Here is a 25,960-nt window from a genome sequence, read left to right on the forward strand (position 1 = left end):
GCCGTGTTTGTTGATGTACCAGATCACGGACATGTTGTCTGACTGAATTGTGATGGTTCCTAGAGGCAGGACAGATTGAAAGGCTTGCAATGCTAATAACACTGCCTTTGAGTCCAGAACATTGATATGTAGGTTGACCTCTATCAGGGACCAAGTGCCTTGGACTGTTCTTCCCAGGTAATGCCCCCCACCCCATCGGGGAGACATCAGTGGCCACTATGGCCTTGGGTTGAGGAGGGACAAAGGGGCAGCATAAAAGGATTTTTTTGGATTCCATCCATCAGGACTGGTCTTTTTTGCAGTGACTGGCAATAAGAACGGGGTAAGTCATTGGATGGGTTAGACTAGACCATTGTGATGCTAGATGCCATTTTAGTAGCCAAATGTGGAATCTCGTTAGTGGGACCAGAGTGATGGTTGCTGCCATGGATCCCAGCACTTGGAAGGACTAGTAGAACTGGGACTTTGTTTCTGCAGAGAATAGCACATACTTGGGATTTTATCTTCTGTAATCTGTGTTGAGGAAGGGAGGCTACACAAGCGATGGTGTTCAGATGAGCTCCTATGAATTCTAGATCTTGAGTGGGGCTTAGATGAGATTTTGATTGACTGTGATGCCCAGGCACACAAACAAATGCAGAATTAATTCCGTTGCTTGAATCAGTAGATGCCTAGTGGAAGCGTTGATGAGACAGTTATCTAGATATGGAAAAACCCAGAATCCGTGCAGTCTTAAGTGAGCTGTTACTGCTCCCATACATTTGGTGAACACCCTGGGGGCTGTGGTGAGGCCAAAGGGCAGCACTCTGAACTGAAAGTGACTGTCTCCTAGCCAAAAGCGGAGAAACCTTCTGGAGCATTTGCCCATTTTTATGTGGTAATACGCGTCTTGAAGGTCACAGCACATCCAAACATTTTCCTCTAGAAAGGGAACTTTAGACTGAACCATGACCATCCAGAATGTGGATTGTTGAAAACATTTCTTTAAAAGGCTGAGGTCCACAATTGGTCTTCAGTCCCCAGTCTTTTTTGTCACTAAAAGGAACCTTGAGTAAAATTCAGATCCTATCTGGTCTTGTGGAACTTCGTGGATGACTCCTTTTTTTCTCGCAGCTTTTGGATTTCTAAGTTTGTAAGGTCCCTCCAATTTGGTGGAACTTTGGAGAGCCTTGTTAGAGACCTTGGATAAAGAATGAAGGGGATAGAGTATCCTCTGGTAATAATTCTCTGCACCCAAGCATCTGTGCTTATTTGTTGCCAGGCTCTTGAACACAGAGAAAATCTTCCCTTGACCTCTTCCAGAGGTAAGCAATTGGGCCCCCTTTCAGGAGTGCTGGTAGCATTTGCCAGAAAAAGAATCTCTGGAACCCTGATTCTGCGGGCCACCTCTGCCTCAGGGTCATTGTCTTCCATTAGAGCTCCTCCTCTGCCCTGAGGACTGCCTCCATGACATATGTCCTGGAAAGGCCCTTGGTAATTCCTGAATCACATTTCCACTCCTCTGATTCCTAGAGTAGGATCATCAGAGAGTAGAAAAACATATTTCCACTGCAGAGAGGGTCTTCCTATTTTTCTCACACTTGGCTATAGATTCTTTGACTTTGGGGCCGAACAAAGCAGATCTGTCAAAGGGAGCATTGATGAAGGGAGACTTGAATGGCTCTGCAAACTCACACAGGTGCATCCAGGCATGTTGTCTAATTGCAATGTCTGAACCGGCTGACCTGGTCACCCCTTTGGCTGCATGTGCAATGAGCCTCATGGATGAGATGGAAATAAACTCCAGGGTAGCTAACTGGGAGGCCACTTTTTCTTGACACTCCTGTTAGGGTGTTCAATAGCTCCTTGATCAGATCCCTTTGGAGCCTAGTGAACTGTGCCATAAAATTCCAGGATCTTAAGATGAAGGTCAATGATACATAAACCCGCTTTCCAAATCTGTCCATTGCCCTAGACTCTTTCCTCAGCTAATTCCTTTTTGGTGACCACCACCGCCACCATGGCATCTAGTGCTACCCCTTTTGCTCAATGCTTTTGGACCTCAGGAGCACAGAGCATCTTATCTGGTCTCTGGGGAATTGGTTTTATGGAGTCAGAAGCATTCCAAGCCCACTGAGCGATCAACTTAATGAGATCATCAGCAGGAGGGGTCACCCAGGAAGTAGATGAGCAAGAACTGAAGGCTTGCAAGTACATAGACTCCTCAGAGGTAGGGTCTTTGGGCTTCCAGTTATCCCTATGTTTAAGGATCTCTAGAATGTCTCCAAAGGAGATGTCTTCAGGGGGGTGACCAGGGAAACTCTCCCCATCATCAAAATCTGTGTCCTCACTGACAGACTATTTAGGAGAGTCCAGGTGTTTCCTCTTACACATTTTCTTCCGAGGAGGCTCTTCAGTGGGAATGTCTGATGAAGACTAGGAAGAAGAGTGACCCTTTGCTGGGATCTCTTGCAGCCTTAAAACTCACTGTTTGGGCATGGAGGTTGGTAGAAGGTCTGGGTAAGAAGGGGACAGGGGATGAAACTCCAGCACAGCAGGAGCTACCTGAGAGCCTTGCAATGGCCAGTGCTCTCTCCATTGCTTGGAAGGCAGGCCCCCTGAAATGGGGTGGGATCCCAGTACTGAGAGAGATAAACTTGGAATCGAGGTCACACCCCACTCTGAGAGACCCACCTCCAAAGCAGGAGCCGAGGAAGGACCCCCAGCTGCCAGAGTCCAAAGAGGTAATGGCAACTCCGAATAAAAAACAGGAGCCAACTCAAATCCTTTGGAGCCGACAGCAGAGCCACTATCTTGGGAGTGCATTGGTTCCAACGGAACCAACTAAGTCAGAGCCGACACTGGAACCGAAGACAAAAGGGCTGTCAGTGACGGGACAACTGGAGCCTGAGGGGTCAGAGTGGGGAGCTCTAAGGTCTCTGAGGAGGTCAGAAGAGGAAATACTGGTGGAGACCTAGAAGAAAACATCTCTGCTTCAAGTGGGAGAGGGGGCTGGGAGGAGGCAGAAAGACCCCTAGTTACTAGGAGCTTGTCCACCAACCTCACTACATCTATTTCTGTGAGACTCCTGGAGGAGTGAACAGAAAATCCAGGGGGTAGTCTGGCCTTTCCACAAAGGGACTAGGAAGCTGACCATAGAAAGGGTCAATGGAAGGGGAGTACCTTGTCCTGGGTATATAGACAGGTTCACTTTTTGGCAGTGGAGTGGGTAAGACCTGCTGTGGTACAGTAAGAGATGTCGTCACCAAGCAGGAAGCTAAACGAGTCGGTGCTGACGCCGGTGCTGGTGTCATTGTTATTGGTGCCAAAGAAGCTTGCACCTAGGAGGAAATCCATTCTGAGAGCTTTGGAACCTTAGCTTTCTATTCTGAGGAGGAACCAATGGAAGAGGTCTTATGGTTTTTTGCTGTCAGTGCCAATGGAGAATTCGGTACTGACTGACTAGTCTTGGAACCAGAAACCTTTGGAACCATATCGACCTTGGATAAGGCTTCTTCAAAGAGTGGTCTTAATAAGCCCTTTAAGAATTAGTTTGCTTTGACGTTCTACCAAGGCCCTAGTACAGAAGGCCTGGCAGATGGAGCACTCCAGGTCTAAATGTGGAGCAACTAAACAATAAATATAGGTGAAGTGCCCATTGGAGTTTGGCATTTTCTTCCCACAATCCTGGCACTGTTTAAAACCAGTCAAGCCTTTGAACTTGTCTGTCATATAGATGACTAAGATAAAGTGTCATAGCCAGAACTGTAGTCACACAGTCACATACACATGCACACAAGGGATAGACAGAAGAATTCCAGCAACAATGGTAGATAAAACTACCTAAAAATAGGTAAAAAAAAAAAGTTAGAAGAAATGGAAAACTACCAAACAATGGTAAAATAACTATCTAACAGTAGAGAGAAAAAGTGGAAAGGGTACCAGAGATGGTAGGTGAAAAGATACCCACGTGTATGGAAAAAAAACTCACTCGCGCGAGAAAAAAGTGGGTAGAGATGAGAATACAAACGTTTTTAGTAAAAGAGAAGAAAGGAAAAGTAGAAAAGACTAATAAATGTTAGAAGTTTACTCAACTGCGAGAGGAGAATTGGCTGACATGTCTTGCGACAAGAGCGGCAAACGAGATCTGAGGTAATATAGAGAAGGGCATTGTGGGTAGAGTCTTAGCTCGAGAGATTTTTGGCTGATGCGAGCTATATAATGGATGAACTGGTTCTGAGGATCAGAACCAACTATCCAAGAGTCAAGAATAGATGAAGATTGACAACATCAGATCTAAATATTTAGCAGAAGTAGGATTAACTAAACCTTTAGCTTATAGGTCAGGTTTGGGAAGATTGTATAAAAACTGAAAAGACTGAGTAACGTTATACATCCTATCGGCCTTTTTACAGGCAGCTGGCTATTAGGAAAACTGCAGACAGTAACACACACATTCTCCAAAGTTGACAGAACTGGAGGAATTGGTGAAGGTTCTGGAAATTTCTTCTGTAACAGCTCATAGTATTTTCTGAGAGAATGAGAAACCCATGTCCTCCCACTGACAGCACTGGGCTATTTTGGAAATAGACTCACAGAAATATAACCCCCAAAAGGAAGAATCAGAAACTGAGCTGTCCTCAGAGTCTAAATAAGAATTATGAGGAGAAAACCAAGTTCTGTTCTTTTCATCTTCCTGTCTAGATTCAGAATCTTAAATTTCTTCAGGAAAAGAGGCATCCATTTATCTTTTACCAGAAACTGTTTTATAAGAAGGATCAATAGCCTAAATTAAACTTAATAAACAACCTCTGTCCAAGAAAATTTGAGGAATAGATACATGTGTAGTTTTTCTTTCTTTCTTTCTAACTAGAAAAATGGGCCCAACAGTGTTATTAATGGCAACAGCAGCTTCTCCAGGAATGGGTACAACATTCCGACAAAACAGGAATACCTTCCCTCAACCAGCACCAAGAGTGGCTCTCCCTTACCCACTGAGAGGACCTCAACAACCACAATTAACCATGGCTAATCCGTGGTCCATAGTGGCTGTAGGTATTATACCAGAGGGATCAGGGGTAAAATATGAGTGGGCTGAGGTATAACTAATAACACGCAGAGTCTCCCACCTGCGGCTGAAGCAAATTGCTAGCCTGCTTTGGTGGCAAAGGCTGTTTGCTTAATTTTTTTCTTTTCTGGCTGGAAGAAGGCCTGATTGTAGGACTGTCAGATTGTTCCATGGTCAAGCCAAAACCAGTGCCTCTTTCCCAGGAAAAACAAGCAGCAAAAGCCAGTACAATTTTAAAGTCTTTAAAAGTCACTCTTTTCACAGAAAAAAAAAACACAATTAAAAGTACTTTAAAACATTTTTCCAAACACCAAAAGTAATATAAACACAATTTCTCAACAAAAAAAATTGTTTTAAATATTTAAAAACTGACAAGAGAAAACAGCACTCCTGTTTAAAAGTACAATACAGTCTTGTAACAGTCAGTTAAAACAAACTCCTAGCTTTAAAATAACGTCTCTGAACAGAAAAATGTTATCATGCAAACAATTTACTTTTAAATAGGAAGGTTTTTCTTCCCAAGAGACCTCATCTCCCGATCAAAGGAACAGCACAAGCCAGCCATTGATCCTCGAAAGACTCAGACGATGTACTCTTTGGGGTCAAGAAAGCTCTGAAGGGCTTAGTGTCCAAACCTGTATTTTTAATTAGCTCAGCTTGAGCTAATGATTTGGGTACACGGAAGGTATCTTCAAGCTTTGAGAGGTGGCTGGCTGTTATATCCTTGCAGGATATAAACCTCATATAGCTTAGGCTACTGCAACTGTAATCAATATGAATATAAGAAACATCGTTATCTGCCTGAAGCCTTAATTGTCAAAGTGTTTCTTATTGTTCAACTTTACTTTTAACTCCTCCCTTGTCTTAAATCCAAGTGTACTTTTCTTAAACCAAGACACATAATTTTTTATGTTCTGGTAATTCATCCAAATGCCTACACAATAATTGCAAGCATTCTTAACTTTGATGTCATATACATGTTCTAAAATTCTTAAGTTTGTTTATAAAAAAGATGATACTGTTAAAGACTGTATAGAGACAACTATTAGTAGTTCTGTTTTTGTCTAATTAAAGTGGTGGGGACATACCCATGTGGATGTTGTAAATCCTGTTATTATAGTAATAATGGCAAATATGTGGTTTTGTTTTGCATTAATAAAATTATATATGCTAGTTCCAGATTTACATGTGGCACTATGGGATTAGTAGAGATTGCTCTCTGCAGTTTTTTCTACTATATATTGTGTGTATGACTACAAGGTTATTTAGAAATGAATTTTAGAACACACACACATATATATATATATATATATATATATATATATATATATATAGCTATATATGACATCAAACTTAAGAATGATAATATTGTATTATTGTATAGGGATATTGTATTTGAGACGAAAACGCTAAATAGTTTTTTTGTTTGTCTTTGAGCTGCTGTTGGTGCTGCTTGTTTTAGTTTTTAGTTGTTTTTAGCATTGGAAACTTGGAATTGCTGTTTTGTTTTTCATTTTATCACATAACTTCACATTTTATCTCATAGAAACATAAAAAGCAGACAACAAATACACAGAAAGACAATGGTACACCCTAAAATTTACATGACAGGAATTAATAATTTTTGGATCAAGAGTACCTGGACAGAAGACAACAGTTCAAAGGCCAAATTCTGAGACTTCAGATTCTGAAACTTACTCTCTGACTTACTCCAAAGTAATGCTGCTTTGTAAACAGATCTTATTATGGACTAAACCCACTTGCAACGGGAATAAAACGATTTGGATCCCAGGGCAAATGTAATGCTTCAAAATAGCATTTTCTTTAACTTTTTTTTTTGTACAACAGGCAGGAAAAATGTGCAACTTTCAGCCCTCTGGAAGAATGTAAGAGGGTATAAGGGTAATGATCCAAGAATGCAGACCTATAGTAGGCATATTACTTTATATCTTTAGGTATATAAATGATGTGCTTATTACTTTATATCTTTAGGTATATAAATGATGTGCAAAATAAGCTTATACAAGAATACCAACAGATGTAGTTCAATTATTTATTTTGTGTGTGCAGTGACAACTGCTAGCTGAATTAGCAAATATCTCAGTTTAAAACAACTGGTTACAGAAACTTTTTTGAAAGGTCTGTAACATTTGTATTCTTCTTTTGCTGGCTTTTCATGCCATTACTCATGTTGTTCTGTCTAAAATTTTTTCTTCAACCAAGTATATATAGCGCAGAAACATATCAATGCAATTTATATAAGCTGAAACCTTAAAGTGGGCCTAGCAAGAATGACTATAACATGCAGTTTTACATTTCAATGAACTGACAAGCAATACTATATCATTACTTAAAACAGTGGCCACAATTCATAGACAGGTTGTCAAGTATGCAAAACCACACAGCGCAGCATGAATATGAAACTACCTTGTCTGATTCATACAGTCCATATTGCCTAGTACAGCAATGCACTACTGAGCAGCCAGAGCTTTCATACTATATTTAAATATGGTAGTCAGAGGTACAGGCCTATGCTATTGAGGCCAATAAGTACCTTGGCGCACTGCTCATTTAGAATATTATTAATATGGATATGTAAGCTATCCTAAAGACCAGGTAATGGCATGCACCTAGTTATTTCAATGGGAGGAATCAGTGTCAGAGAAACAGGACTGCTTTACTTTGCATAGAATAGCAATCTAGGTAAGTAGTTCATGTGCATATGTGTGTGTGTGCATGTGTGTGTGTGTGTGTGTGTGTGTGTGTGTGTGTGTGTGTGTGTGTGTGTGTGCGCGTGCGCCTGATGTGACCCTGTGGCTTTGTATGAATGGGAGATTGTGGTTGCATAGTGTGCAAGTAGTGGATGTGTGTAGGAGTCTCTATGTATATGTATAAGTCTATATTGTTTGCTGTGAGTACGCATATATATGTGTGTGTGGTCTATGCTACTCCACAGGCTGGCTATGTAGGGCACAGTTGCGATGAAAGTGCCTGAGATAAATATAGTATATCAGCACATGTAGCACGTGTGTGTGTGTCTGTGTCTTTGGTTGTCTGTAAGAATATGTGTGTGTTTCTGTGTATATGTGTGTTGTTTCTGTCTGTCCATCACTGTGGGGGATCTGTGCCTGTTTGTGCTCTGGTAGGATGCTCAAATGAGTGCTCAAAAACTGATTATAGTAAAGTGACTCATAGTCATACATATTCTACATTAATGAGATGTTGATCTTGAGAGAATGTGCTTGACTATGAATTGCAAAATGGTGCAGCTGCACAACTCAGCACAATGATGCACAGCCATGTTCTATGAATCCCCCAACAAAATTACAGCTGATAGTGGTGATACTCATGGTGGCTCATTGATAATAAAGTTAAAATACACACACACACACACACACACACACACACACCCACACACACACAGCAATAAAAACTTCATAGAAACATGGTTTGACACTTTAATTAGCTTACCACAAGAAACATATGTAGATCATTTTTATCATGAACATTAAGACAATTTGTAAATTTGTAAATAAGACTGCATTTACAGTGTGTTAGAAAATGTTTGAAATACAATGTGCATAATGTAAGACAGGAAAAGTTTTTAGTATACTTTTAAAAACTGATATTAGAATTAACAGTTCAGACCACTTTGCCATGCAAATGCCATTAGCTAAGTTATAATTTAAAGTGGACACATAAGGACACTTGGTACAAAAGTAGCTTTTTGCCACCAGTTACTTGATGAGCCATTCAACATGATGAATTTAACTACAGATTTCTATCAAAATGTTGTGCATGTGCTTAATGTAGTGTGTCTCCTTTTAAACATTTACTTGCTCCTTTTAAAATACTGCTTTCCTTCAGAGCAATGAATGCTGGACTTCCTATTAGAGTTTCACTCAAGTCTCCCAAGAGAAAAGAAAAATACCCTCAGCATTTAATAAGTAAGAATTTTTTTTATAAACTGCAGTAGCTGTAGCAAAATTCAGTTTCCCTGATTGTAAAACAATAATGCAATTTCCTCAGTATAAAACTCATTAAGGTTAATGATTATGGTACAAATTCCACATAACTACAACTGACATGACTTACTCCACAGTAAACAATAATTAAATAAAATCTAATTGTTTATCAGACCAGACAGCAAAATGTCTGGATCCCAGATTATAAGCTTTACCTAGATACCAGCTGTGAAATTTGCAATGGAAGTGACATTTCAATTAACAAAGTATGTTTCTACATTTTTTCTTCTTTGTTAACAGTTGGTAAGAATTCAGTTGCATATGTCATGTCTATTTTGCAATGATGTGTTTATAGTCAAAAGCATGCTCAAATCTCCACTATAAGTACAACATATAAACACCTTGGACCCTAAGAACCTCAACAGCAATTAGTTTAAAAGAAATAAAATTACAGTAATTAAATTACTACAGCAGCCTTAATTTATATTTTCAAAAAATTGTAATTAATAACAGCAACAAAAGAATGTCATGTTGAATGGAATCCACAATGGCTCTTCATAAAGCTTACAAAGCTGCAGATGTTTTTAGAGAACTACACACTTATTTTTGCCGCCTGTCTTGACTGGAGGAGGGACCAAAACTGCTCGAATGGCTTCATCAAACACAGCCTTAAGACCTCGTTGTGTAAGTGCAGAGCATTCAAGATATTTCACTGCATCTGTAGAGGGAAGTTTCATAATAAAAGTTATAGCTCTTTTAAACTAATTAAAGGAAAGAAGAAATACATTGTCTGAAAGGCTTCCTGACATCCAGTTTCCCAATTTTGTTAAAAGTATGATGCTCTCATAAAAAATTACTAATCTTTTTGAAATAACCCTTGAAAATGTAAAATGCTCTAATGAAGATGCCTAATTAGAGTAATGGAACAAAAGTCTGGTCTATAAATTAATACTTCAAATCATAAGAAGCCAATCAAGGAATCCAAAAGCAAAGTGCCATCCCATTTACACACCACAACAAATTATGTAGTCTGACTCTAATTACATGTGAAATCTTAACTAAAAGCATTTCATTTTGTATTCTTGGGACCACTTCACACTGCACAGTTACACAAAGTGTATGCTGTTGGGGATGTTTACTTCTTTCTGGTGTGGTTCAATACACCAAGCCATATCATTACATTGTGTCATTTCCACATCACAGTACATACAGTTCTGCATTACTGCTTGTACAGCTACAATATTATCCTGGCTTTAACAAACTATCATCAAACTAAATCCAAGGAAAGCCTACAATATACCTTTGAGGCCAGAACTCATGAAATGTACAAATGCTGTAACAGATGTTATAATGGACTGCTATCACTACGTAGCTCACAAGAAACTATACATACACACATACATACAAATATTTCAGGAATAGCCAAAAATGCCCTTCTAGTCTGCCAATGTAGTAAAAATAGAAGTTATGTACTTACCATAATGTTCCATCTGTGTTGTCGATCTTCATTTATCCTTGACCAATACCGACTCGGCTGTTACTACAGCCCGGAAGAACCAAAAACCCTCGAGCTTAAGTCCTACCCAGAATGTTCCTCTCTAATTTATCTCAGATCGAGTTTGCAGAAAAACATGACAGAAAATAATCCTAATAGCACTTTTATGGAGACCAAACCTAGTGTCATATATGAAAAAATGTATAACTAGGACCAGGTTTCGTTCCATCAGGAGGTCTGAATGGATGAGGGATGGAGGGTGGGAATCAAGGATAAATGAAGATTGACAACACAGATGGAACATTATGGTAAGTACATAACTTCTTTAACTGATGTAGTCAATCTTCATTTATTCCTTGACCTATGGGACAGAGTCCCCAGCTACCTTATACATTGGAAGGACCCAAGGAAGGATATTCCTGAGCACCATAGAACCAAAGGATGCTCTTCCCCTAGAGACCAAATCAAATTTGTAATGAGTAATAAAGGTATGTGGGGAAGCCCATGTCACAGCTCCACAAATATCATCCATGGAAGCCTTAGAATGAAAAACTGCTGAAGTAGCTATTTCTCTAGTAGAGTGTGTCTTGATAGGCCCAGGTAATTCAGCTTTCATCTTGTTGTTTATGAAGGATATATAATCTTTCAGCCATCTAGATAAGGTAAGGTAACCTTGGACATTGCCTTACACATTCTGATATTTGAAAAGGAAACAAACAGTTGGTCAGATTTCCTAATGTCTTTTGTTCTATGGAGATAAAAATGCAGTTGTCTGGGGACATTTAAAATTTCTAGTCTCCCACCAGGACACAAGTGCTCTTCAGCAATTGCATTCTGCTTGCTGAGCACACTCAAGCAAATCTGCAGCCTGTGGCTACCACTCCACCCATACAGTATAAGAAGGAATCAGTACTGCAAAATTAAACAAGGATATACATTTTGAGCCTCAAGAGCAGGAGCACACTCAAGCAAATTTACAGTCTGAGGCTACCACCCCACCCATACAGTATAAGAAGGAGTCAATGCAAAATTAAACAAGGATATACATTTTGAGCCTCAAGAGCAGGAGCACATTCAAGCAAATCTGCAGTCTGTGTCTACCACTCCACCCATACAGTATAAGAAGTAATCAGTACTGCAAAATTAAACAAGGATATACATTTTGAGCCTCAAGAGCAGGAGCACACTCAAGCAAATCTGCAGTCTGCGGCTACCACCCCACCCATACAGTATAAGAAGGAATCAGTACTGCAAACTTAAACAAGGATATACATTTTAAGCCTCAAGAGCAGGGTCAGTCCACCCAGGCATTCTACTTGTATGTTTTATGAGAGTAAAGCTATAACATTAGCAGTATTTCTTAGTAGTTCTCAGTGTGCTAATAAAACTGACTGTTGTAGCCTTGTGTCCCCCCCCAGTTAGTGCAGTAATCCTAACTGTACAATAGACAGTATACATTTAATTCAGATCCCTGTGACTAAATTAGTCATCAAGCAGCCCTCTCAGTGCTTTCTGCCTTAGTTTGTATCACTTGGAGGCCCACTTGTTTATTTGCATCTCTGTACATTCCCCTGCATTGCTAATGTATCTCCCTACTCTAATCTGTGCACAAACTGGCCACTAATAAGCAAGTCAATGTGAAGACATACTCCTAACCTTAATAAACTTTGCTGTCTCTTCTCTCCTTCACTTTACAGGTAGTTTGAATTATTACTTACCCTCTCTGAGGCCACTGATTGCCTCTCTGGTTTTGCTGGTTTCTTTGCATTCCACCTGGTTTACACCCCTTGTGCTATCTCCCTTCCCCAATACTAAGTCTATATTAGAATCCTGCTGAACATGGAGCCATCTTTAAATTTCTAGTCTCCCACCAGGACACAAGTGCTCTTCAGCAATTGTGTTCTGCTTGCTGGTAAGCCATTAGACCTCAGTAATTTGTTTAAAGTGTTCAGATTTGTGAAGTAATGCTTACTTTTTACTCTTGTCTTGGTGGGGCTCTGCCCCACTCTGTTCGCCCTCACTGCCGCTTGGGCTCTCTCTGCTCCCCTGCCCCCTATTCCCTCCCGCCCCCACTACCTCTACATTTATAGAAATCACAGCCACACCCACAGCTCACCCTCACATCACCTCCATCAATCACAGCTCCTCAATCAGATCACATTATACCACACCAACTTGCTCCACCACAAAATACTCCCAACCACTCTCATCCAACCACTCTCATTCCCACTAGGCATTATTTACATCACCCACACTACTTACCCATCCACATATAGTGCAGCCCTGTAATTCCTATCCAGACACACCTAGAACCAACTTAAACTTTAGAACCGTGACTATCACACAACTAAGTCTAGTCTGTCTTCTCATAATTCTTTATAATACCACAAGTTATCACTCTAGCAATATCCCTAAACCTAGTAACACAACACTACATTATGCACTCTCATATACAGACACCACACATTATAATAATATATGCCCACAATTGTTCAAGAACTACATAATTGACCAATTCAGAGCTAAACACATATGCTCTCATTCCTACTCCAAAAAAACAATACTTTCTCACACTCATCACCAAACTCCAACATCTGTATCACCATTTTAACACCAGGCTCACCATAAGTGGGGATATCTACCCCAACCCAGGCCCAAATCCATCCTGTCCAACACAAACTGCTTCAACACAAATGTCAGAACATAACACCCCACTATCTTCATCCCTGGCCAAATCAACAACAGTAGCAAAACCAACCATCTTTTAATGCTAAATATTAAAAATAAAATTCCTGAACCCCAGACCACAACAGCACACTACTCCCCAGACACAGTTGTTTTAACAGAAACCTGGCTAAATAAAAACATAGCTAACTCAGAAGTTCTCCCTACTGGCTACAATATCATTAGACAAGACAGACCACTTTGTAAAGGGGGTGGAACTGCTTTACTGTATAAGTCCAACTTAACTGTACGTCACTTAACTCCTACCCTTCCCCCAATAATTGGGACATACTTATCTCACAACTTCAATTTCACCCTAAAAAGGTCATCACCACAATTGTGATCTATATTCCACCTGGTAATACACCTACTAGACTTGAAGACTTCTTATCCTGGTGTTCTTCCACATACTCACAAGACACCTTTATTCTGGAGGATTTTAACCTAGATTGCTTCACCTGCAGATCAGAACCAACAAGTAATCTAATAAATCTCCATGGCTACCAGCAGCTAGTCCAAATTCCAACTAGATGCGATAAAAAATCTAAAAGGGAATCTCCATCCTTGACTGGGTCCTAACTAACAACCCCACATCGTACCCCCACGCTAGCGGTCTCCCAGACAGCTTAAGTGACCTCAACATAATATGCCTTATATGTAGTAGAACAAGCATATGCAAAACCACTAACTATATATTCACTAGAAACACAAAAAAATTCTCTACTGAGGTCCTCAGTACTTTACTCTAACTGTGACTGGACCCCCCCCCTAAAAACCCTCCCACTTGACCAGGCTGTTGCATATTTCAACAAAACATTTCTACAACACCTAGACACTGTCACTCCATTGCATAAAATCATTGTTAGAACCTCTACAAACCCCTGGCTCAGTAAAGAAACCAAACAAATCCTCAAGTCCACAGGCACTGCCTGGCTTTACTATAAAAAAAAAAAAAGAAACACAAAGTTTAACTAAGTACCAAAAACTGTGAAACCATGCAAAAAAATGCATTAGGCTGGACAAAAAGTCCTACTACCCAACATTACAAACTAGATACCAACACAACCCCCAAAAATTTTGGAAAAAGTAAACCAGCTACTAAAATCCACCCAAAAGGCTACCCCCAAACGAACCACTCCTGACACTAAAGTTCCCATCGAAACACAATTCAACTCCCACTTTGTGAACTCAGTTCTATCCTTAGTATCACAGGACAGTTCCAACCTCACTATTCCCTCCCAACACAAATAACACTAATACAAGTTTTACCCTCAAAACAGTTTTAGTTTGCTCTCCAAACTAAAAACCTCATCAACAGCAGCTGACCTACTCCCCAGTTATTTCTTGAAACTCACATCAGATGCTATTGCTATCCCAATCTCCACCCTCATAAACAGATCAATTGTTGAAAACTGTGTGCCCAAACTCTGGAAAATATCCTGTGTTACACCCATAAATAAAGGCGGAACCTCCACTGAACTTAATAACTACAGACCCATTGCTTTACTCTCCCCCCCCTGGCCAAAATCCTAGAAAAATGCATCCATACCCAGGTGCTAAAATATTTCCTAGACAGCAACATCCTGTCACCTACTCAGCATGGTTTCAGACCTGCCCATAGTACCACTACAGCCCTCCTCTGCTTCACAGACACAGTAAACCATCTCAAAAATGAAGGCCTGCAGGTGTCAACTCATTTTTTGGATATGTCCAAAGCATCTGACACAGTCTCGCACCAAATCCTGCTAAACAAACGAAACCAATATCACCTATCAAATTCCACTCTTACCTGGTTCCAAAGCTACTTAACTGACAGGTACCGAGCTGTGAAATGGGAAAATTCTCTCTCTTCCCAGCTGCTCATAACTATAGGAGTCCCACAGGGTTCTATCTTAGGACCACTACTATTCACAATCTTCACAAATGACCTCCATACCTCCACACAGCATGCATCTATCATTCAGTATGCAGATGACACTACCTTAATCTGTGCTGCATAAAACATTCCCACCCTCCTGCAAACAACTCACCTAGCATTCTCTGATGTTGAAAACTACCTTACCAAAGCCCAACTTATCCTCAATCCAAAGAAAACTCAGCTTATGATTATAATCAGTTCTAACAAAAAAGACTGATAACAGTCAATTCACTATCTACTCCACAAATGCTACTCCAATCACTCCAGTGGCACAGGCTAAGCTATTGGAAATAACCATAGACTCCCACCTAAAATTTGATAGTCATCTCAACTTAACTATTAAAAAGTACATACCAAACTGGGATCACTCTACCTTATCAAACCATTTCTTACCAACAACACAAGATCAGCCATTGCTCGCTCCCAACTTCTATCCACCCTACTCTATGCATCTCCCATTCTGACTAATCTCAACAAAACTGAACTAAGCAAAATGGAAGTCTGCTATAACAGAATTGCCTGCTTTGCTGCAAATTGCTCATATAGAACTCATCACTGCACTGCTTTGAGACAGCTCCACTGGCTTGAACTACCCAACCTCCTAGGCTACAATCAGCTCTGCCTTTGTCATTCGATCTATTACCGCCTCAATAAGTGTCTTGCCCTCAAAAACCTAGTACAACATCTCTCAGCCAAAAGGCTTCTTAGATCATCAAGCAAACTACTACTAGAAGTCACCAACATCTACAATAGCTTTTGAGATGCACTATATAGTAGTTCATTGCCTAAAAAATGGAACTCTGTCCCCACTAGCATTCAAAACACATTGTCCAAAGCCTCCTTTAAAGATCTCATCAGGCAACATCTCAAGCAAAGTTGGCAGTGCCATGATTGCGCCCCAGGATAGTGAAAGCAGATAAGGTACACATACTAAACCTAGAGTACTTGATAATAGTTTTCAATTTTACTCACAAACACTGGCTAATCTACAATGTATGTACTGTACCTGTAATATATATGTATTCTACCTATGTTCCAAATTTCAGCTGTACACCACAAATCTATTAATTACTTTTATTTTTAAATTAATATTTTGTTGTTTGTTCTCTCCACTGTAACTGGTGATGTGCTGCATACCACTGTAAAAACATGTCTTTTGTAATTTCTGTGTATACTGATCATGTCTAAATAATGAAATGTATCTGTAATTTTTCTATGTGGAGCTTTTTCTCCCCAGGCCTCTGCTGAAAAGGGGCCTTTTTGGCTCAGTTAGACACCCCCGGTTAACAAATGTAAAATAAAATAAAATAAAAAATAAAATAAATAAAATAAAAAATAAAGTGTAAAGAGTATTCACCTTTGTTCAAGAAGTTGGGAATGAAGACTGGTATGCTGACTGATTGATATTTGTTTCTGGCACCACCTTTGGCAGAAAGGAAGGGTTTGTTCTCAAGGAAACTCTATCTTTGTGAAATATCAAGTATGGTGGTTTACAGGATAATGCTTGATTTTCTGAAATTCTTCTAGCAGAAAGATAGTTTTCCAAGATAATAATTTTAGGTCACAGATGGCAGCAGGTTCAAAGTGGGAATGTACTATTGTCTGTAATGCTAAGGTAAGATCCCAGGGTAGAAATGGGTCTTTATACGGAGGTTTTAACAACAAAGCCCCTTTTAGAATGCTTTGCAAAGTTTATGAGAAATTAATGAATATTTTTTGAACCCATTATTAAAATTAGAAATAGCCACTAACTGAACCCTAATAGTAGAGGAAGAGGTCACGCCTTCAAAGAGCAAGGATAAAATTCTATGATTTTGTTGATAGGAGCAGAGAAAGGGTCAATGTTATTATCAACAGCCCAGTAGGAAATTCTCTTCCATTTACTCTTGTAGAGGGTTTGTGTGATGCCAAAAAAATCTTACGAACTGAGGAAGAAAGAAAATTAAACTTGGCAATTAGTGGAACTGGAGAAGCCAAGCCATGAGTCTGAGGTTTTGAAGGTTTGAGTGAACTAATCCCTCTAGATGGAATAGGAGATCTGGATCTTGGTCCAGAGTCCATGGTCACTGAATCAGATAAGGCCAAAGAAGGGGAACCAAATCTGTTGAGGCCAAAAGAGAACAATGATGATTACTTTGCTCTTCAACCTGATTGCTTTCTTTAGGAATTAAGGGAATAAGGGAAAGTGAGGAAAGGCATACAGAAGTCTGAAAGGCCAAACATGCAGAAGAGCATCCCTTGAGGACTTCCCCAGAGGGGGGATCAGGGCAAAGTAGCTGCTGCACTTGTTGTTCAGGGGTGATACAAACAGGTTGCAGCAAGGCTGGCCCCAGCAACGAAAAACTTTCCTTGCCATGTTGGGATTGAGAGATCACTCGTGAGGTAGAAAAATGCATATGCTCAGTTTGTCTGCTATCACATTGGAACTCCCCAGAATATGAGTTGCTATAAGAAAACAGTTGGAAGTGATTGCCCACTGCCAGACTTTAAGAGCTTCTCGACAAAGGGGGCATGACTTGGTTCCTCCCTGCTTGTTGATGTACCAAACTACTGACATATTGTCCGTTTGAATTGGAATCATTCTTGAGGGAAGAGCAGTTTGAAATGCCTGCAATGCTAAAAGCACTGCCCTCAGCTCCAGAAGATTGATGTGCAAGTTGGCCTCTATGGGGGCTAAGTGCCTTGGGTGGTTTGGCTCAGATAATGCCCCCCCACCCCATCTGGGAAGTGTCCATGGTCACTACAGCTTGGGGTTGAGAAGGAACAAAGGGACGGCCCAAGAGAATTTTGTCTGACTAAATCCACCAAGCTAGGTTTTCTTGCAACAATCGGTAATCAAAATTTGATCTGACAGTGGCTGATACAGAATAGACCACTGAGATGCTAGAAGCCACTGAAGAATTCTCATGTGAAATCTTGCTACAGGAACTAAAGCAATGGCTGCCGCCAGTGAACCTAAGGGCTGCAAGACTAGTTGTGTGGCTACTCTCTTATTTCTGACAATCTTTTTTACTTGGGCCTTGATCTTTTGCAGTCTTGGAAAGGGAAGGGAAGCTATGCAAGTACTGGTATAGCACCACTCCTAAGAACTGTAAGGTTTGTGTTGGAGTCAGTTGTGATTTTTCATAATATACGGTAATGCCCAGGTTGGCACAGGTTTGAAGAACGTAATCTCTTGCTTGTTCTGGTAGATGCCTGGTAGGAGTGGTAATGAGCCAGTCATCCATGTATGGAAACATTCGGAATCCTTGCAGTCTCAAGTGAGCTGCTGCTACTACTACCATGCATTTGGTGAAAACACTAGGGGCTCTGGTGAGACCAAAGGGCAGACCTCTGAACTGATAATGACTGGCTCCCAGCCAGCAGTGGAGAATTCTCCTGGAGTGCTTGTCCATTTTTATGTGGTAATACGCATCCCGGAGATCTATTCAGCATAGTCAATTATCTTTCCCTAGAAGCAGGAGAATAGACTGAACCTTGACCATCCGGAATTTTCTTTGTTGAACAGACTTGTTCAAGACACTCAAATCCAAAATTGGTCTCCATTCCTCTGTCTTCTTTGACACTAAAAAGATTATTGAATAAATTCTGGATTCTATCTGGCCAGGTGGAACCTTTTGGATGACTCTTTTTTGAAGCAGTTTTTAAATTTCAAGTACTGTTAGTTCCCTGACAGGGTGGAACATCAGGGATTCTGTTGGAATTGTTTGGAAGAGAAAGAAAATGTATGGTGTATCCTCTGGTTATAATCCTTTGCATCCAAACATCTGAAGTTATCTGAAGCCAGGTGTGCTAGTGCAAGGATAGACATCCCCCGACTGCTGCCAGAGGAAAGCAATTGGACCGCCTTTCAGGAGCGCTGGTAGGGTTTGCCAGGAAAGGAGTCCCTGGAACCCTGATTTTGCGGGCCACCTCTGCCACGTGGATGGCGTCTTCCCATTAAAGCTCCACTCTCTGCTCCTGGGAGAGCCACTGCCACTTGTGTCTTGAAAATGCCTTTGAGACTTTCTGAACCACATTTTCCCACTCCTCTGGCTCCTGTAGAAGGACCACTGAGGAGTAGAAAAATGTACGCCCACTGCAGGAAGGGTTTTTCCACCTTTCTCACATCTGGACAACATTTCTTGAACTTTAGGGCCAAAAAGGGACAATCCATCAAAGGGTGCATTGATGAATGAAGAGTACAATGGCTCTGCAAACTGGCATAAATGCATCCAGGCATGTCTCTTAATGGCTACGCCTGACCCCGCTGCTCTAGTCGTCCCTTCAGCTGCATGTGCAATAAGCCTCATGGACAAATTTGAAATGGACTCTAGGGTGGCCAACTGAGAAGCAACCTTATCTTCGACCACTTCAGATATGGCTCCTGCCAAGGTATCTGACAGCTCTTTATTCAGATCCCTCTGAAGTCTAGTGAAGTTGCCATAAAGTTCAAAGACCACAATGGAAAGGTCAATGAAGTGTAAACCCACTTTCCATACATATCCATCACCTGAAACTCTATTGGGAGGCTGGATAGTGGAACTTTCCTCTGCCAGTTCCTTTTTTATGGCCACCGCTACCCCCATGGCATCTACTGGTAATCCCTTTGCCCAAAATTGATGGTCCTCTGGTGCAGATAAAATGCTGTCTGGCCTTTTGGGGATAGGTTCTATGGTGTCAGGAACCTTCCACACCCTCGGTGAGATCAACTTAATGATCTTGTCAGAAGATGGAGTAACCTAACAGGTAGAGGGTTGAGTGCCGAAAGTCTGCAGGTACACTGATTCCTTCAAAGAGGGCTTTTGGGATGTCCAGGCACTCCTCTGTTTGAGGATCTCAAGGATGTCTCCAAAGGAGACATCTTCTAGGGGTGTCCATGGGGAACCCTCCGCCTCATCAAAATCAGTGTCTTGTGTGATGGATTCCTCCAGGGGAATCTAAGTGTTTCCACTTAAACTTCCTTTTCTGAGGAATCTCCTTAGTGGGGTGTTCTGGGGAAGTATCAGAAGAGGACAATACCTGAATAGGGGTCTCCTCTGGTTTCGGCGCCCACTGTCCAGGTGTTGAGAGTGGAGGAAGCTCTGGTTGAGAGGAAGGATTGGAAAACTACTCCTACAGGGAAGGAACCAACTGAATACCTACAGTGGACAAGGCTCTCTCCATAGCCTGGAAGGCTGCCCCCGCCCCAAAGATGGAAGGAAGCCCAGAACTGATAAGGATTGCCTTGGAACTGCGGTCACTCCCTGCTCCGAAGAAGTTGCTCCTGAAGCTGAAGCCAGGGTAGGGCTAACTTGTGCCAAATCCCTGAGGTGCAGAGATGGCTCTGAAAAAAACAGAGTCAAGTCCCACCCCTCAGAGCCAACAGTGTAGCCACAATCCTGAGAGTTGTCTGGATCTAAGAGAGCTGAAGAACTCAGGGTAGAAATCGGTAGTGGAGATGCAGATCTTGTCAGCACCAAAACAGTCGATGCAGGGAAACTTGGATCTGGAATCTCCAAGGATTCAGAGGAGGTTAAAGGAGAAAAAGTAGGAGGGGGTCACAGAAAGATGGGATCCGGCACCCAAAGGGGCCAGAACCGTGGATGCACCTGCAAGTCCCCTTGCCGTAAGGAGCTGATCCACCAATCTTAACCATGTCTATTTTTGTTAGGTTCCTATTGGAATGAACTGAGTGGGTAGAGGGAGATTTTGGTCTTTCCAAGAATGGGCTGGGCAGCTGACCAGCAAAGAGATCTATGGATGGGAAATATCTGGTCCTAGGTCTATCCAAAAAAGAAAATTCAGGACATTCAGTCAGATCCGAAGATATCGGTGCCTCAATAGAAGACAGCAACAAGGCTGTTGGCTGGTCTAAAATTTGCTTTCATAATTTGGACACCGGTGGAGAAGTCAGTTTCAGTGTCAAAACTGGCACTGAAGTAGCCCTTGAAAAAACTGTTGATTCTGTAGAGATGGCAGGAACAGAGGTGCTTGTTTTTTTTGGTTGTCAGTGCCAAGGGAGAAGCTGGCACCAATCGACTCCTCTTTTTGGTTTGTCTAATTTGGAGGATGAAGATGAAGAGGAAGGGGAAGATATATCTGTTTTCCTTTTACCAGGAAAAACTAGGTAAGGCCTCCTCAAAAGCAGATTTGATCATCCCCTTTAACAGTAATTTGTTTTTCCTTTCTACCAGGGTTCAGTGACTAAATGCATGACAGATTAAACAATCCTCTTGCAAGTGCACCGGATCCAGACGACAGGCACAATTAGAATGCCCATCAAAATTGGGCATCTTACGGTCACACTCTTGACATTTTTTAAAACCAGAAGGTCCTTTAACTTTATCAGCCATATCTTACACAGGCAGTAAACCAAACAACAAGAGAAACCATGGAAAAAAGGACAGGAAGTCTAACAACAATGGTAGATAAGAGCACTGAAGTACAGAAGGCTACCAACGATGGTAAACTGACTACAAGTGTAGGGAAAAATATGAAAGCTAGAACTATACTTTTTTTTTTTGAAGAAAAGAAAAGAAAAATAAGTACTACCAACAATGGTAGTCACAAGGTACATCAAAGTGTATTAGGGAAGGACGGAGAAGAGACAAAAGGTTTATCAAAGAAAAGGATAGGTTTAAGGAGAATAATCAACAAGCTATATAATAATAAGGAAAAAAACTTGTGCTATTCAAAAAATTTTGAAATAGAACAAGAAAACTGAACTTAGCTTGAGAGCAATTTGGCAAGTATCTGTCACAGGAAGTGGCAAACAAGATCTGAGGTAAATTGGAGAGGAGCATTCTGGGTGGTACTTAAGCTCGAGAGTTTTTGGTTCTCGCAGGCTGTAGTAATGGCCAAGTCAGTTCTGATACTTGGAACTGAACCCATAGGTCAAGGAATAAGCGAAGATTGCCAACATCAGATCAGTTATTCCCATAATAAGTGTCTAGGATGTTCTTATAAATATCTAAACTAGTACTTGCTTTAATGTAATTTGATTCTTAGAAAACCAATTAGTACACCTCTTATTCCTATATAATCTTCTACATAGGCTAACTGATGATGCCATTCTACTTTTTGACAACCTCTGAATTCCCAGAGGTAGTTGTCTCTAAATGCCCTATATACCTGAATAAGATCTCTTTCTAAATATCTGTATGAAACACTGTACAAGTTCAGACATTTCAGTCCTTCACAACTTACATTTTTACTTCCACCGATGTCCTTGGTATTATTATTCTGTACACTTTCCAATGTACTCATGCTTGTTTTCTTATAAGGTTTCCATATTGTTGTTCCTAGACGCTATAAAATCTTGTAATACAACCTATAGCTCTATAAATATCATTAATCAATTGCTTAATATGAATAGAAAAAAACATAGGATCTACCCATATACTCAGGTCCATAATTGAATCTACAGTTTCAATCACTGTATGCTGTATTAAATATTTACCTTTCAATGTATGTCTCATATGCTTAGTTTTTGATGTATTAATCAGCATACTATTCTTCTGTGCCCAAATGGTCAATTTAGTCAAGTTCTTTTGCAGACATTGCCCTAACTGTAACACGTAATCAGTTTACTAATTTTCAAGTTAACCTTCTCTATTATTTTTCCATAATATGAAAGTAAATGTATGGGTCTGTATGACTCTGGGTTTGTCCTACTCCCCTTTCCCTTAAAGATAGTTTTAACAACTGCAGGTCTCGACTCTTGAGGAATCTCCCCACATTTAAATGACCTAGTGAATAACAGATATTATGGTACCATAAGTTCATGCTGAGGTGATTTCAGGTCATTATTACTAATTCCATCTCTTCCCTGTACTTTGTTTGCGTCCAGTTTGCATAGTTCTTTTTCAGTATAATCTAATTTGATTTCAGTATTTAAGGTTACTTGGATGTTACATGGATGTTACTAGGACAATTTATCATCCCCTCTAAGGAGCCAAACTGCCTCGCTTAAGACTTTGTAAATAAAATCTGTTGTGTCAGAGAATAAATTTTACAATGTGCACACAGTTTATCAATTTGTATGTCTTTACTCCTACCGCATCTTACGTAAATATAAAATGTTTTCCTATTACGCTCAATAGTTTTATATAAATTTTCTTCAAATTTCTCTTGACCTTGTCTCACAGTACGTTTAATTTGTCTGTCCAGCTTATTTCATTTTTCAAAGTTATAGTTCAACCTCTTTTACATTTCTTATATTTTACTTCTCTCACCTTGTCCTTATGGAAATAAAATATCCTGATGCTGTGTGCCTAGATCTGATGTTAAACTTTCTTTTTTTTTTTTTTGCATTCAATTTCTCTTTCAAAACTTGCTACATTCCTTCTGTAGTATTTCAACTGAACACACCACTACAATTTGTTTTGCATATGCTTTGCTTCTTTATAATCTGCTATTAATTTTCTATGCATTGGTTTAGCTTCCAGTTTGGCAGAATTATCTAGCAACAATTTAACTTTTATGACCTTATAATTACTGCACATCACCATTAATAAAACTTTACATGAAGTAATAGTTATTTCCTTAGGAGCACAAACAATGTCTGGTATGTTCTGTTCCCTGGTAAGCTTTTTTACAATATGAAGCAATTGCTGTTCCTGAATATATTCTGCAAATAATTTCCTTACTAATGTCATGAAATCAATATCACTCCAGTCTGTTTCTGTTAAATTTAATGACATGTACATATGATCTTTAAAGTTATATAGAATTAATTAAAATTAACAAAAGATAGGTAAGGCTAGCATTTTACACTAAAAAACAGATGAGGCTCACCACAGCAGAAATATAAAACAAAAACCTTTAATAACTGCAGTATAGAGTAAGCGCTTTCATATCCACATAACGCTTTTTCAGACTTTAACAACTGCACTAAAACACAACTCATTTAAATAGTGCTGCATACAAATTTAGACCAATCATGGCCAACTTGATTACATCATCATAAATATCTCATTAAAACATGTTAAAAACACAAAATAAGAAAATAAAAAGAAAATAAAAATGTGTATATAGAAATATGTATGCACCTAAGATGCTCTATAGACTAAGACATATAAATATTAGTGTGGATAGGGACGTGCGACTAGAAAAGGTTTTAATGTCACCTTCTCATTGAGTCCATGCCCCTTGTGACCCTTAGTTTTAGTATCCACCTATTCTCACCCTCCTCAGTATTTTACTTCATGTGTTCATCTCCACACAATAAAAGCTGAAAATCAAGTATAAAAAGGAAACTACTGGGTACAGCATCATATAGCAGTACATCACCACCACAGTGGAAATTATATAGGGGTGATAGAACACTCAGAAAGTGGTTTTATAACTACACAGAAAAATATTACCCATTCACCAAAGTTCCTGCACTTATGCTCTTAAATAACATTCATTAGTTATTGTATATGTATCTGAAAGCTCAAGGAAGTCGCAGGTGCAAATATGGCTTAAGCAAGGATGGCAAGAGGCATGCCATGTATGCATTCATGTACAAGCTCTGTGACAGCGTAGCAACAGAGCAAGCAGTAGGACTCATGAGAAGCCACCCTAGCTTTAACAAAAAAAAAAAAGTCACCATACCTCTCGACTGTACCGAATTCATCAGGATTTACTATTTTTGGGGTTGAAATAATAAGGGGTGATGAATTCCTGAGTGGCCCCTTTAAATCCTGGTTTTGTTTAGGGAAGGACTCAAGCCAGGCAGCCAGCCAAACAGGACAGGAGGATTACTGGAGCTGTTGTAGCACTCGCAGTATGCACAGCATGCACACTTATTTTATTTAGTTATTTATTTATTTTTTTTTACCAGAGTTTTTTTTTCCATCCCAGCAAAGGTGCAGGAACCTTAGGGTGGGGGTGGGGTGTGAGTCTCATGCCCTGCATCCTTGGTTGACTTGTCAGCTGAAAAAAAAAGAAGTTATGTCTTACCATAACATTCCATCTGTGTTGTTGATCTTTGTTCATTCATTACTGATGGGCCAATATCAAGCTCACATCAGCCAAAAACTCTCGAGCCAAGGTCCTACCTAGAATGCGCTGCTCCCTGTTACCTCAGATCGAGTTTGCAAGTTGATAGATAAAAGTAGAGGCTAGCTCTGGTCATAACAGACCTACACGAAAGGTGTATATGACATCAACCAAGAACCTCCGGATGGAAGACGGAGGGTGGGAAGTAATGAATGAACGAAGATCAAAACAACACAGATGGAACATGATGGTACAATATGACTTCTTTATCTGATGTTGTTAATCTTCATTCATTCCTTACTGATGGGACAGAGTCCCCAGCTACCTGTATTCCTGGGTGGGCCTCATGGAAGGACATTCCTGAGTACCATGGAACCAAAAGAAGCTCTACCTCTGGAGGCAAAGTCCAATTTGTAATGAAGAATAAAGGTATGAGGTTTGGCCCAAGTTGCAGCTGAGCAAATATTACTGAGGGAAGCCTTAGCATGAAAAGCTGCTGAAGTTGCCATAGATCTTGTAGAATGTCCTTTGACTCTATGAGGCAAAGTGAGATTGTTTTCGTTGTAGATAAAGGTGATACAATTTCTCAACCATGAAGTCAATGTAACTTTTGATACAGGATGACCCCGTCTAGGTCCAGAGAAAGCCAGAAACAGTTGGTCTGATTTACGGGTAGATTTTGTTCTATCCAGATAAAATCATATTTGCTTATGAACATCCAATGAATGCAGGCAATACTTTCCCTTGTTAGAATGATTAGGAAAGAACACTGGGAGATCAATAGACTGGTTGATAGATCGCTCTGACACCACTTTTGGTAAAAGGGTAGAATTGGTTCTTAGTGATTCCCTGTCCTTATGGAAGAT

General features: G+C 40.2%; 1 pseudogene; it reads right to left on the bottom strand.

Moving 5' to 3' along the window:
- Positions 1–8,491: 8,491 nt before the first annotated feature.
- The window catches only part of LOC122816178, a 243,282-nt pseudogene continuing 225,813 nt past the window's right edge, over positions 8,492–25,960 (bottom strand).

Source organism: Protopterus annectens, chromosome 12.part0, assembly GCF_019279795.1.
Source record: "Protopterus annectens isolate FY-2018-M chromosome 12.part0, PAN1.0, whole genome shotgun sequence".
Lineage (NCBI taxonomy): Eukaryota > Metazoa > Chordata > Ceratodontiformes > Protopteridae > Protopterus > Protopterus annectens.